This window comes from Silurus aristotelis, assembly GCF_946808225.1.
Source record: "Silurus aristotelis genome assembly, chromosome: 25".
NCBI classification, from domain to species: Eukaryota; Metazoa; Chordata; class Actinopteri; order Siluriformes; family Siluridae; genus Silurus; species Silurus aristotelis.
The window spans coordinates 9,439,593-9,451,835 of NC_139598.1; the positions used below are offsets into that span (position 1 = coordinate 9,439,593).

The 12,243-nt window shown below is 37.5% G+C and overlaps 1 protein-coding gene across 6 annotated transcripts in view; it reads right to left on the reverse strand.

The window, feature by feature from the left end:
• The window catches only part of gli3 (GLI family zinc finger 3), a 165,102-nt gene that overhangs the window by 84,505 nt on the left and 68,354 nt on the right, over nucleotides 1-12,243 (reverse strand). The gene's annotated exons all lie outside the window — the stretch shown is intronic.

Here is a 12,243-nt window from a genome sequence, read left to right on the forward strand (position 1 = left end):
AGTGGAGCAATATCAGAAAGGAGTTTCTTAGAGAACAATTGGAAAAAGTTTGAAGTTATCATCATCTACAGTGCATAATATCATCCAAAGATTCAGAGAATCTGAAACAATCTCTGTGCATAAGGGTCAAGACCGGAAAACTATACTGGATGGCCGTGATCTTCGGGCCCTTAGACGGCACTGCATCACATACAGGAATGCTACTGTAATGAAAATCACCACATGGGCTCAGGAATACTTCCAGAAAACATTGTCGGTGAACACAATCCACTGTGCCATTCGCCGTTGCCAGTTAAAACTCTATAGGTCATAAATGTAGCCATATCTAAACATGATTCAGAAGCGCAGGCGTTTTTCTCTGGCCCAAGACTCATTAAAAATGGACTGTGGCAAAGTGGAAAACTGTTCTGTGGTCAGACTAATCAAAATTTGAAGTTCTTTTTTGGAAAACTGGGACGCCATGTCAATCGGACTAAAGAGGATAAGTTGTTATCAGCGCTCAGTTCAGAAGCCTGCATCTCTGTTAGTATGGGGTTGCAGGAGTGCGTGTGGCATGGGCAGCTTACACATCTGGAAAGGCACCATCAATGCTGAAAGGTATATAAGTTCTAAAACAACATCCCATCCTTTTCAGGGAAGACCTTGCATTTTCCAACATGACAATGCCAGACCACATACTGCATCAATTACACCATCATGGCTGCATATAAGAAGAATCCGGGTACTGAAATTGCCAGCCTGCAGTCCAGATCTTTCCCCCCTAGAAAACATTTGGTGCATCATGAAGAGGAAGATGCGACAAACAAGACCTAAGACATTTAAACAACTAGAAGCCTGTATTACACAAGAATGGGACAACATTCCTATTCCTAAACTTGAGCAACTTGTCTCCTCAGTCCCCAGATGTTTGCAGACTGTTATAAAAAGAAGAGGGGATGCCACACAGTGGTAAACATGGGCTTGTCTCAACTTTTTTAAGATGTGTTGATGCCATGAAATTTACAATCAACTTATTTTTCCCTTAAAATTATAAATTTTTTCAGTTTAAACATTTGATATGTCATCTATGTTGTTGCTGAATAAAATATTGAAATTTGAAACTTCCACATCATTGCATTCTGTTTTTATTCACAATTAGTAGTGTCCTAACTTTTTTGGAATCGGGTTTGTACATTCATACTTGTATATAATCATGCCAGTATATAATCTTCTGACGTGAATCTATGCATAATCTTTGCACAGTATATTGTATATCACTGTACATCGGTCCCCCTTAAAATTCTTCTAGACATTATGTCACTTTATTCAATAATGTCTTTTTTTTTTAATTTATGAAATTTGTAGTGAAAACATAGTTTAAAATGTTATTCCTAACGCTTCTCAACATCCCACTGCAGATTCCCGCAAATTTTAATATAATCTGAAACTTGCTGTTAGTTGCGGTTAGATTCTCAGTGAGAATCCACGAATTTTCCGAGCCACGAGTTCCGAACCGTGAATTATCGTGAGTTGACTGTATATACCATATATTATTACCTACTGCATCTTCTGTGCATTAATCACCCTCATCTCTGTATTTATGGACCTCATACCCTTCTTATCTTACTGTTATTTATTGTAAATAGGCCACTTAATCACTTCTGGTTAGATGTTAAATGCATTTGACTGTCTTTGTACATGTACCTTGCACAATGACAAAGTTGAATCTAATCTAATCTAATCTAATCTAATCTAATCTAGTTGTAGTAGCACTAATAGGGCTATTGACTTTGTACTCACCATTTCCTCTGCACAAAACAACGTCTAAAGCACATTAACAGGGCATAAAATGTCACAAATTGCCTCTTCACAAGGCACAACTGTATATGGAAAACCATTCTAGTTGACTACCTTGTGAAAGTGATTAGAGATAAATGTAAATCAAAGCTAAATGTAGCTAGATTAAACAATGTAAAATATAAAACATATTTCAGGCTGTTTTGTTCTGTTTTTGTTTTGTAATTCTATAAATCCTACAATTCCACAGTTCCTTCCTTGTGGATGTCTTTAGTATTATATATGTTGAAAATAATAATTAAAAAAAGACTCTGTGAGTGTGTGTATGTTTGTGTGTGTGTGTGTGTGTGTGTGTGTGTGTGTGTGTGTGTGTGTATGAGAGAGAGAGAGAGAGAGAGAGAGAGAGAGAGAGAGAGAGAGAGAGAGAGAGAGAGAAGTGGTTCAGTATCAAAGCAATCAGCCAGGTCAACTGTAGTCAACAACTCAGGGCAAATTAAAACCTTTACCTAACACAAGCCATCCTCCATCCAATTTTCAATTTCTCCCCATGTTCCTTCTCTCGGTCTACTTGATCATCAAAATGACAAGGTGACCAAATGTCATGGAACTTTCCTTTCATGAGCAATCTTCCAGTGAAGATTTGTTAGTATCAGGGTGAACTGAATTAATTTAATTTAATGTAGTGGTAGAAGTAGATAAATAATATATGATATGCATGTATTCCATTCAAATTATGCAGGCTTAATGGGTATAGAGTAAGGCACAGACAAGTGAATTAAAGATTAAAAAACAATGAGAGACATGGTGGGATTATGCTGTCATGGTTGCCCACTTATTTAATTCCTTATCAAATAAAGAAACATTTCTATCATGAGAGGTCACCTTTAGAAGATATCTTACACATCAACCCCCTTCTACAGTATACAAGGAGTCACTGAATGGTTTGTTAAGTATAAAAACAATGGGAGGGTTCTGACCAATGACAGCAGTATCGTCCATTGTTCAGGGAATATCTTTTGGAAGAAAGGTGTTCCGTGTAGATTAATTGTCATGTTTATTGTTAACTGCATTCACTCCCCAACTTAACTGCTGTATTATACTACAGTTCTTTTATCCATATAAAAGGTTGATGACAGTATATTTCCATCAGATTCTAGGGTCATGCATGCTTTACAGGGATCTCACCAGGTAAAAGTTTGAGAAGCTTCATCTGTGAGTGACTGTGTAATGTGCGCAAAACCACATTTACCAAAGAACTGATCACAAGCAATTAAAGTATTGTAGTGTAATCAGGTAAATGATTCAGATGTTTTCAACAGCTTTCTTTCTTGTCTTTAAATGTTCCCTCTTTCACACATTTTTATTTCACATTGCCCATTTATATCTGTTTAAACTGTCCCACCAGGCAAATTTATTAATAATCTCTGATCATTCTACAAGCAGACTTCGCTACAGTACCTTTAGGAAACTGTGGCTTATAGACGAGGACAAAAATAAGGGGGAGACGCAAGCGCTAAACCAATAATGAATGAGGGAATAACCACAGCAGCAACAGACAGCAAATACTTCAATCTAAGGCCCACAACAAAGAAAAAGTACTGCCACATCAATTTTCTCTCTTTTCCCTGGGTACCCATGTGTGATTTGCCCAGACAGGTGTGTGTTTGTGGATTATAAATTAATGTGTGTTCAGATTGTTTGTGTGTGTGTGTGTGTGTGTGTGTGTGTGTGTGTGTGTGTGTGTGTGTGTGTGTGTGTGTGTGTGTGTGTGTGTGTGTGTAGCTTAAAGCTGATTAATCCAGTTTCACTACCATAATGAGTGCAGAAAGCGGCAGGTACCTCAGAGAGCTCAGAACATTGCACTCTTGCCTGAGACGCAACCCCAGCCAAGCTCTCATTCCACACAAACTTCAAAGGACTCAGTATAGCACAGCACTGAGTAGGAGAAACAGAGGAGACACAGCATGGCTGGGGGAAGGGGATGGAAGAAGGGATCCCTTATCTCCTCCTGAGAGGGTGCTGCTCTGCGGAGTGAGATTGTCTAGAGCTGCCACCTGTCCCAGCCATCTTTGAAGGCAGCACTAAGCATGTGATGGGTCTGACCTCCTTCAGCTCCTTTTCTTTTATGTCTCTCTTCATTTTCTGCTTTGTTACACCCCTCCCCCACCCTCTCTTGCCTCTCTTTCTGTCTTTCTTTCCCACTGTGAGTCTCCTGTGGTCTTTTCTCCTGTGCTAAGTACACGGGCCAGGGATGTACCTCTTGTTATTGAGCCTAGACCCATAGTAAAACGGGGAACATTTTAATTAATGTTTTATCTAATGTCCCCTCCCACCAGGAACACAAGTGACTTTGGCAAAGCCCCAAATGGGAATTACAAGAAAAAGGATATGAACCTTACCACCAGAGTGTTCGATTCATGGAAACAAACACACAGAGGCCTGAATTGAATAAGATGCTCCCTCCCTAACACCAACTGTGATTAGTAACACTGTGCTAAGAGGTCACATAGAAGAGGATGAGAAGAAATATAATGGTTTTATTGACTGCCTATCCAACTTAGGGCCATTTTCCAATGTATCTTATATTTTGAAGATATTTTAATTTTCTGGATTGCTGTGGATGCTGTTTATTCCTTTAAAGAACTATTTTTTATTTCTGTAAGATAAACCTATAAAATATTAATTTTATATTAATTTACACCCTTATTATATCATATGTCACATGTATGTCGTAGCTAAAATTTGCCAAAAGAAAGATTGAAACCTATTTAAAAACATTACTGTTAAAGGGTTATGATTCATTTTCTTAGTTGATTGCTGGTTTATGCATGGGAGTAAGATAAGATAGATGTTTGCAGTTGGTTTGGGACAAGGCATCACTTACATCTATGAAGTACTAAAGTACCCAATTTCTGTGTCAAAATGTTACACAGCGGAAAGACATAATATAAGGCACAGAATAAGCAAAGTTGTAGCCAAACTTTCAAAGGCTTCTCTGATACACTGTTTGTTTTGGAGGGGAAATCGTATTTTCACCTTTATGTAGATACGCAGTTTTCTTTCCTTCAAAGTTTCGAGACTGCACACACAATCACAGGGAGCATGGTGTTTATATGTCAGTGTGGCAAAAGAAAATGTCCTGTGTACATCAGGAGCTGTTCAACTGGTGCTATTCTGACCTCGTGCTTTACCATGTCTGATATTCCAACGTCTCCTCACACAAGTGGGAATAGCAGAAGGTACTTGACATGCTTCGAAATTAGACTTTCCAAAAGTGGCAGGAAGACTGGGAGCGCTGTATTGCTGTGCAGGACTATTTTGAAGGTGATATGTGTACACTTAGATAAATAAAGTACTTTCTTGTAAACAGAGCTGGTCTTGAACATTTTGATACCAACTTGTACGCCCGACAGGCTGTATTGAAGACGTATTCGATTACTGTGCCATAACTTTTAATTTGTTGTTGTACCAATGAGCTCTAATACTCATTATTCTGCCCCTCTACTGGTCATTATACTGATTCACTTTGTTCATCCTCCATTATCAAGTTAGATCCCCCAGCATTTCAAAAGCAAAAAGCGAAGTGTTATTCTCTTTTTTATTTATTTATTTATTTATTTATTTTTTATTCGTATTACACGTAAACATTATAGCTGCAGTTAAGTTCTTGTTTTGGTTTTTTTTATTTATTTTGGTTAATGCAATTTTTTTTTTCATTGATAGCAATAATAACAATAATAACCTTTAACTGTATACCATGTTTCAGTGTAAGAAACAAAAATGTTTTAATTAAGCACACTGAAGAGCTTTGCCTCCAAAAATGCTGCCTGAGCTGCAGCTACCAGAAACGTTTGTTAGATTTTATAGAAAGAGCCTGTCAGACCTTATAGATTCTGCATGATTTTATTTATGAATTTCATCTTCTTTCCTTTTCTTACAACTTTGAAAACAGATTACATTAAGAAATTCAACCTTGAAATATATTCAATCATGCATGAATGTTGAGTTCATTTAAGCAAACTATTTGCAGTGTTTCTTTTTGAACTATTCATGTAACATTTTCATGCCATGACTTTCTCAGCTCAGTTTTATGTGGAGAACAGCACCTGGAAACCACCACTTTAAATAAAATTCCTAACTCATGAGTGCAGTCAACCACCTTCATCTTGCCAGCCAGCACAGCAGGCTCCAACCCAGTCTTCCAGTGCAGTCTTCCTCTAGTACAACAAAAGGCATGCTCCATCAAGGGCACTGATGCAGCAAATAACCACCAAGGGCACTGATGCAGCTCATATTTGGTGCCTACCAGTGAGACATGGCAATCCTCTAATCAGCGTGGAATATGTATACATGCCGCACAGCAAGAAACACAAGTATATATTTCAAAAATTCTGAAACAGCAGTGGTAATTGTGGTGTGGTAGATGTCAGTGGAAATTGAGAGAATGTATGAGGAATGGAGAAGGAGTGTGCTGGAACCGATTTTTAGGAATAAGGGAGATGTGCAGACCTGCAGTAACTACAGAAGAATAAAGTTGATCAGTCACACCAAGAAGTTATGGGAAGAAAGAGTGGTTTAGAAGAGTGTCAGGAGTAATATGTAATAAAAGGGGATTTGCAAGAGTGAAAGGGAAAGTTTATAGGACTGTGGTGAAACCTGCTATGTTGTATGGTTTAGAGACAGTGGCATTGAGTAAAAGACAGGAAGTGGAGCTGGAGGTAGCAGAGCTGAAGATGCTTACATTTTCATTGGGAGTAATGAGTGTGGACAGGATTAGAAACGAGTTTATTAGAAGAACAGTGCATTTAGGATGTTTTGGAGACAGGGTAAGGCAGGCTTGATTGAGATGGTTTGGACATGTCCAGAGGAAGGACATGGGGTATACAGTATAGATAGAATAATGCTGAGAATGGAGCTGCCAGGCAGGAGGAAAAGAGGAAGGCCAAGAAGGAGGTTTATGGATGTGGTGAAGACATGCAGGTAGCTAATTTGACATAGCCAGATGTAAAGGACAGGGTAGTACGGTGACAGATGATCTGCTATGGCGACCCCTAAGGGGAGCAGCCAAAAGAAAAAGAATAAGGTGCTCAACTCCCTCTACTACTGCAAAAACAGCAAAAATTACTGCAAGCTGATCTCTAATGCACATAATCAAATAAGCATACACCTGGGTTATATTTACAGCTTTAAACATACTTCTGAAAAATGGAAAAAATTGTGAAAAATTTTTATTCCTGCCAAGAAACAAGTGTCATTGATCGGCTACTCTGAAGTTTAAGAGTAGTGTTTTTATTATTATTCTTGAGGTTTAGGACAGGCTTTTGAAGTTCTCATAGAAGGAACTCTGTGTCATCCTCACACCCCACCAACTACATTGATTAGTTAATTCTAATAATCGAACACCAAAGCAAATAAATAAATGACCATGATTTGTTGAGAAAATTACATTAAGTAATGTAAATTGCAAGTCTAAAATTTACATATATTAAAAGATTAAAAGAAATCTTTAACATTCTCAACTTAGATTAAATTAACTTAATTTGTGCAACTTGTCTAAGATGCTGTTAGATTAGATTTCCTCTGAATTCTTTGAGGTCATGTGTCCCCAGTCTATCCAATACATTCTAGTGCTGCTGAAGTCGTTCATGTGGAAAAAATGAGTTATTTCAGAAAGAGTTGCCCCTTTGAACTTTTATTCTCTTTTTCAACAGTCTTTTTTTTAATGGTGACTTTTCCATGCAAACATTAACCCCATGCCTCCTAGGGCTTGACATCCCTACTTTCACTTTCCTCTACCCAACTGGTTTAAGCTGACTGGAGTTCACTTACTGTGCCTTTCACTTCATCTTTCCTCAGCCTTTTCTTACTTTTCCCTGTCCATTTTCTTCTGTGCTGCAGCTTACTCTTCAATTTCTTTCCCATGCATAGTTATCCCACAAACCTGCTTACATCTTACCTCCAGTCCAGGCATTATGAAAGGTGGCAGCTTTGCTGAGTTGGACAGGCCACTATTAGTCACTAATGTCATGAAGTCTGAGGTCTGATTGGTCCAGATGTAGTTTAACCTTACTGCATTCAGACAAGTCAAGATCAGTGCCAATGTAGCACAAAAAATAATTGCTAAACTAATGAACTGACTAAAGAAAGACAAATGTAATGCCCCAGGAGATTAAGTGTAAGTCTGAAAGAGAGAGAAATCTCATTAAGCACAGTGTACAATTTGGTCAAGTCCAACTTGAGCCATTTAAAGAAACTAAACAAGGTATTATACTGAAACCCAGTATATGGGTAATGGATAGAGAAAGGGTGTTTGATCATATTAACCTCTTACAGGACATAAACTCACATAACTTACTTTCTTTCTTGTTTTATATATTTTCTTTTAAGCACATTTGCCTAGCAAGAATCTAAGAAATTTAAAGAATTAGTGAGAAAATAAGAAAAGGAATAGAGAGCTTTTGGTCATTACTGATGAGCTGTTTCTAGAATTCTGTGCTAACTCTCAGCCTCTAATGAGCAAATTAAGGAATAAAGAGACTATTTTGCCCATCTTGTTTTACTATAGGCAAAAAAATGTGAGTAAAAGGGACATAAAGAAATGGCAACTTGTCAGGTCCAAATATTTTGTGCGCTTATGTAGTTTTGACCTTGCTAGAGGAAAGGCTCTCATGTATTTACACAATTGCTGTAACCACAACTGTTATGAGGAACAGTGTATAAAAACTGTTTTATTGTGGTAATTCTGAAAGTGTTGTAATAAGCAAATTATTAAATCTCACACAGGAGTCTCTTTTAGATCCCTGGAAGCACTCTCACTGGGGATTCTATGAGTTGAAGCTGCAGCTATTAAAAGAAACTGATAATATGGACACGTCACTGATATGATCAAAATATGTCAGAATGGACTTTCTGAAAATGCAGCAGATAAAGGGCATAACTCAGTAGCCTTTGAAAAAAATCTTATTTGTTTAATATTTAATACTTCTTTGCTCAGTGGTGTAAAGTAACTAATTACAAATACTCTCATTGCTGTAGTTGAGTAGTCTATTTAGGAACTGTATTTAAAAACAGTATACTTTTACTTAAATAAATTTTTAATGCTGTGTCGGTAATTTCACTGTGAAACTTTACCTCAACCTGCCATCGCTACCTTATCCATCTGTTTCCTGGGGGTGCTGATGTAAAAAATGATGATGGGTATAACTTTCAGAAGTAGTAGCAGCGTTGACTGACATGTATGGAAGAAATTTCCTCAAAATATTAAAAAGGAATTGGAAATTGTATTTGCAATTGCGTTTCCCATATATGGACGCATAAATTGCAACAAATTCCAAATGCAGTTGCAAATCTTGCATTACCGTTTGCGTTCTTGCTTTTGCCAACGCACATTGGCTGCCAAATTTTAAATGTAAAAGCACTTGCAACTGTATTTCCCATGTCTTATAAGTTATGACCATGCCATATTTAAATAACAATGTTAATTACCACGTTTGCTTTTTCACTTTCTCTGCGTTGCGCAAGTAGCCTGCCAAAACTTAAATGGAATCACAATTCCTTCTGCATTTGAATTTCCAAAGTCAAATGCAAACTTTCACGGTTTGCATTTGCATTTCTGATGCTTAGCACTGAAAGCTGTCAATCAAGGGTCAGGGATGGGACTATATTATTGGGCATGTTTGTATCGGAAAGTGAAGTCACTCACAGCTGACGGCCAAGAGGGGAAATGCCAGTAATAGATGATTATTTTTAACAATGGAGAATTGCTTATACCTTTATGAAAACTGCATTTACCTTAATGCATATAGTGTATGAACTGTCATCAACTTGCTGCAGAAGCATCATAATGTCCTCCACAATTTCATCGACTACCTCCATTGTTCAAAACATTCCCCAAAATCATCTATTACTGGCGTGTCCTCTTTTGGCCATCGACTGTGAGTGACATCACTTCACAATAAAAACATGCCCAATAATATAGTCCCACCCCTGACACTTGATTGACAGCTTTCAGTATAAAACATCGGAAATGCTAATGCAAACCGTGAAAGGCTTTGGAAATTCAAAATCAAAAGGAATTGCCACTCCATTTGAGTTTTGGCAGGTTACATACGCGGCGCAGAAAAAGTTAAAAAGCAAATGTGGTAATTAATATTGCTATGTAAATATAACATGTTGATAACTCATAAGACATGGGAAATACAGCTGCAATTGGACTTTGCATATCCATTTGAAATTTGGCAAACACTGTGTGTTCGCATAACGAAAACTGCAAACGGTAATGCAAGATTTGCAACTGTGTTTGAATTATATCACAATATATGTCACCTATTTCTTTTGAATATTGTCCAAAATATCCCTCCATAGACCTGCGCTAACAGCAATGTGTTTTGTTTTTGTATGTGCTTTTTTTTTTTCAGGCAGGAATGTTAAAAAATTATTAAAAAGCTCATCTTTTTTTTTTTTACTTAATAAAAGTAAAAAATAGACTGCACAAAGTGTCTATGGGCATAGGTAAGAGGTGAAGGCTTCTGCAGAATAAAAATTTTTTACCTCATTATTGGTTGCTTTTTCAAATATCAGATGCCTGCATTTCAGTGCTAGCAGTCAAAAATAAAACCCGTTGGAGAAAGTGTTTGCTTGGGTTTTTTTTCTGCTGAGAAACATTTATTAGAAAATGACTGATGTAAGCTATATTTTTAATTTTCAGGGTATAATGTATACTACAGAAACCAAAAAAAGGTGCAAGGCCAGGGTTTACTGCAAAATGTGGTCATGAATTCATGACCACAAAGGTCAACTGAACCAAGAAAATAGCAGAGGGTGACCAGGCTTTGCCTACCCCAAACTTCCAGAAAAGATGGCACCTTCAGCACCAAACATTGGGGTTAGGCCAAAAGGTAATCCATTTAAAGCTTACCTGCTGATTTACCTGACCCACTTGCACCCACTAGGTGGTCATTATGTGGGTGGGAATGCCTGCAAAATCATAAAACTTCTAAAGAACTACTTTTACTGGCCAAGTATGGAGGCAGAAGAATACAACTTTAGATGAATTTTTCTCAGACATGCCACCTCCCACAATATTGCCTGGGTACTTTCCTTCTGTTCAGCTGAATATGTATCTAACAATAAATATAATATAGTGCACTGATTTAAATTTTTAATCAAATATACTCTGTGTGCTGCACATAAAACTGAAGACAGGAACATTTCTTCAGTTGCATTTTGAAGAGAAACTTCATGCAGTGGAGAATATTATTTCTGATATGTAATTCAATTATTCTTAATAACATTGATCATTATGCAAGCATGTACATATTTTACTAGCTGGGCTATTTACCAAAAATCCAAATTAGGTGGAAAATTACATGTAGATTTTGTATATGTAATAAATACTATATATATATATATATATATATATATATATATATATATATATATATATATATATATATATATATATATATAATAAAAATAGTTTTTATTAATGTGGCTGTATCACTCCCAGCCTCACATTTACAATGCACAGAGATGACATTTACACTTATGGCATTTAAGAGATGCCCTTATACAGAGCTTGGTGGTGCTGGCAGTTAAATCAATGACCTTCCGATACAGAGGCCCACTGAGCTACAACTGATTGACATGCAGGTGTCAATCAGTTTTTAATGCAATTAAGAATCATACTCTTAAGTGTAAGTGCCTTGCTCAAGGGTCCATTATAACAAGTGACTGGCACAGTCAATAACACTGATTATCGTTTCATCATGCACCTGTTAGTGGGTGGGCTATATTAGGCAGCATGTGAACATTTTGTCCTCAAAGTAGTGCTAATGTGCTAGGAGCAACAAAAATGGTAAAGTGAGGTTTAACTAATGCCAAAATGTGATGGCTAAAGGACTGGGTCAGAGCATCTCCAAAACTGCAGCTCCTGTGGGGTGTTCCCGGTCTACAGTGGTCAGTGATCCAGAACTGGACCACCGAGCAATGGAAGAAGTGGTCTGATGAATCACATTTTCTATTACATCATGGATGGTTGAGTGCGTGTGCATTGCTTACCATGGCACCAGAATGCACTATGGGAAGAAGGCAAGCGGACAAATGCAGTGTGATGGGCAATATTCTGCTGGAAAACCTTGGGTCAGGCTATACCATGTGGATGTTACTTTGACACTTACCTAAGCATTGTTGCAGACCATGAACACGCTTTTATGGAAACGGTATTCCCTGATGGCTGTGGTCTACTTCAGCAGCATTATGCACCCTGCCACAAAGCAAAATGGTCCAGAAATGTTTTGAGGAGCACAACAACTAGTTTAAAGTGTTGACTTGGCCTCCAAATTACTCAGATCTCAAATCTCAATCCAATCATGCATCTGTTGGAAGTGCTGGACAAAGAAGTCTGTTCCATGGAGGCCCTACCTCGCAACTTAGAGGACTCTGCTGCCAAAATATTGGTGCCAGATA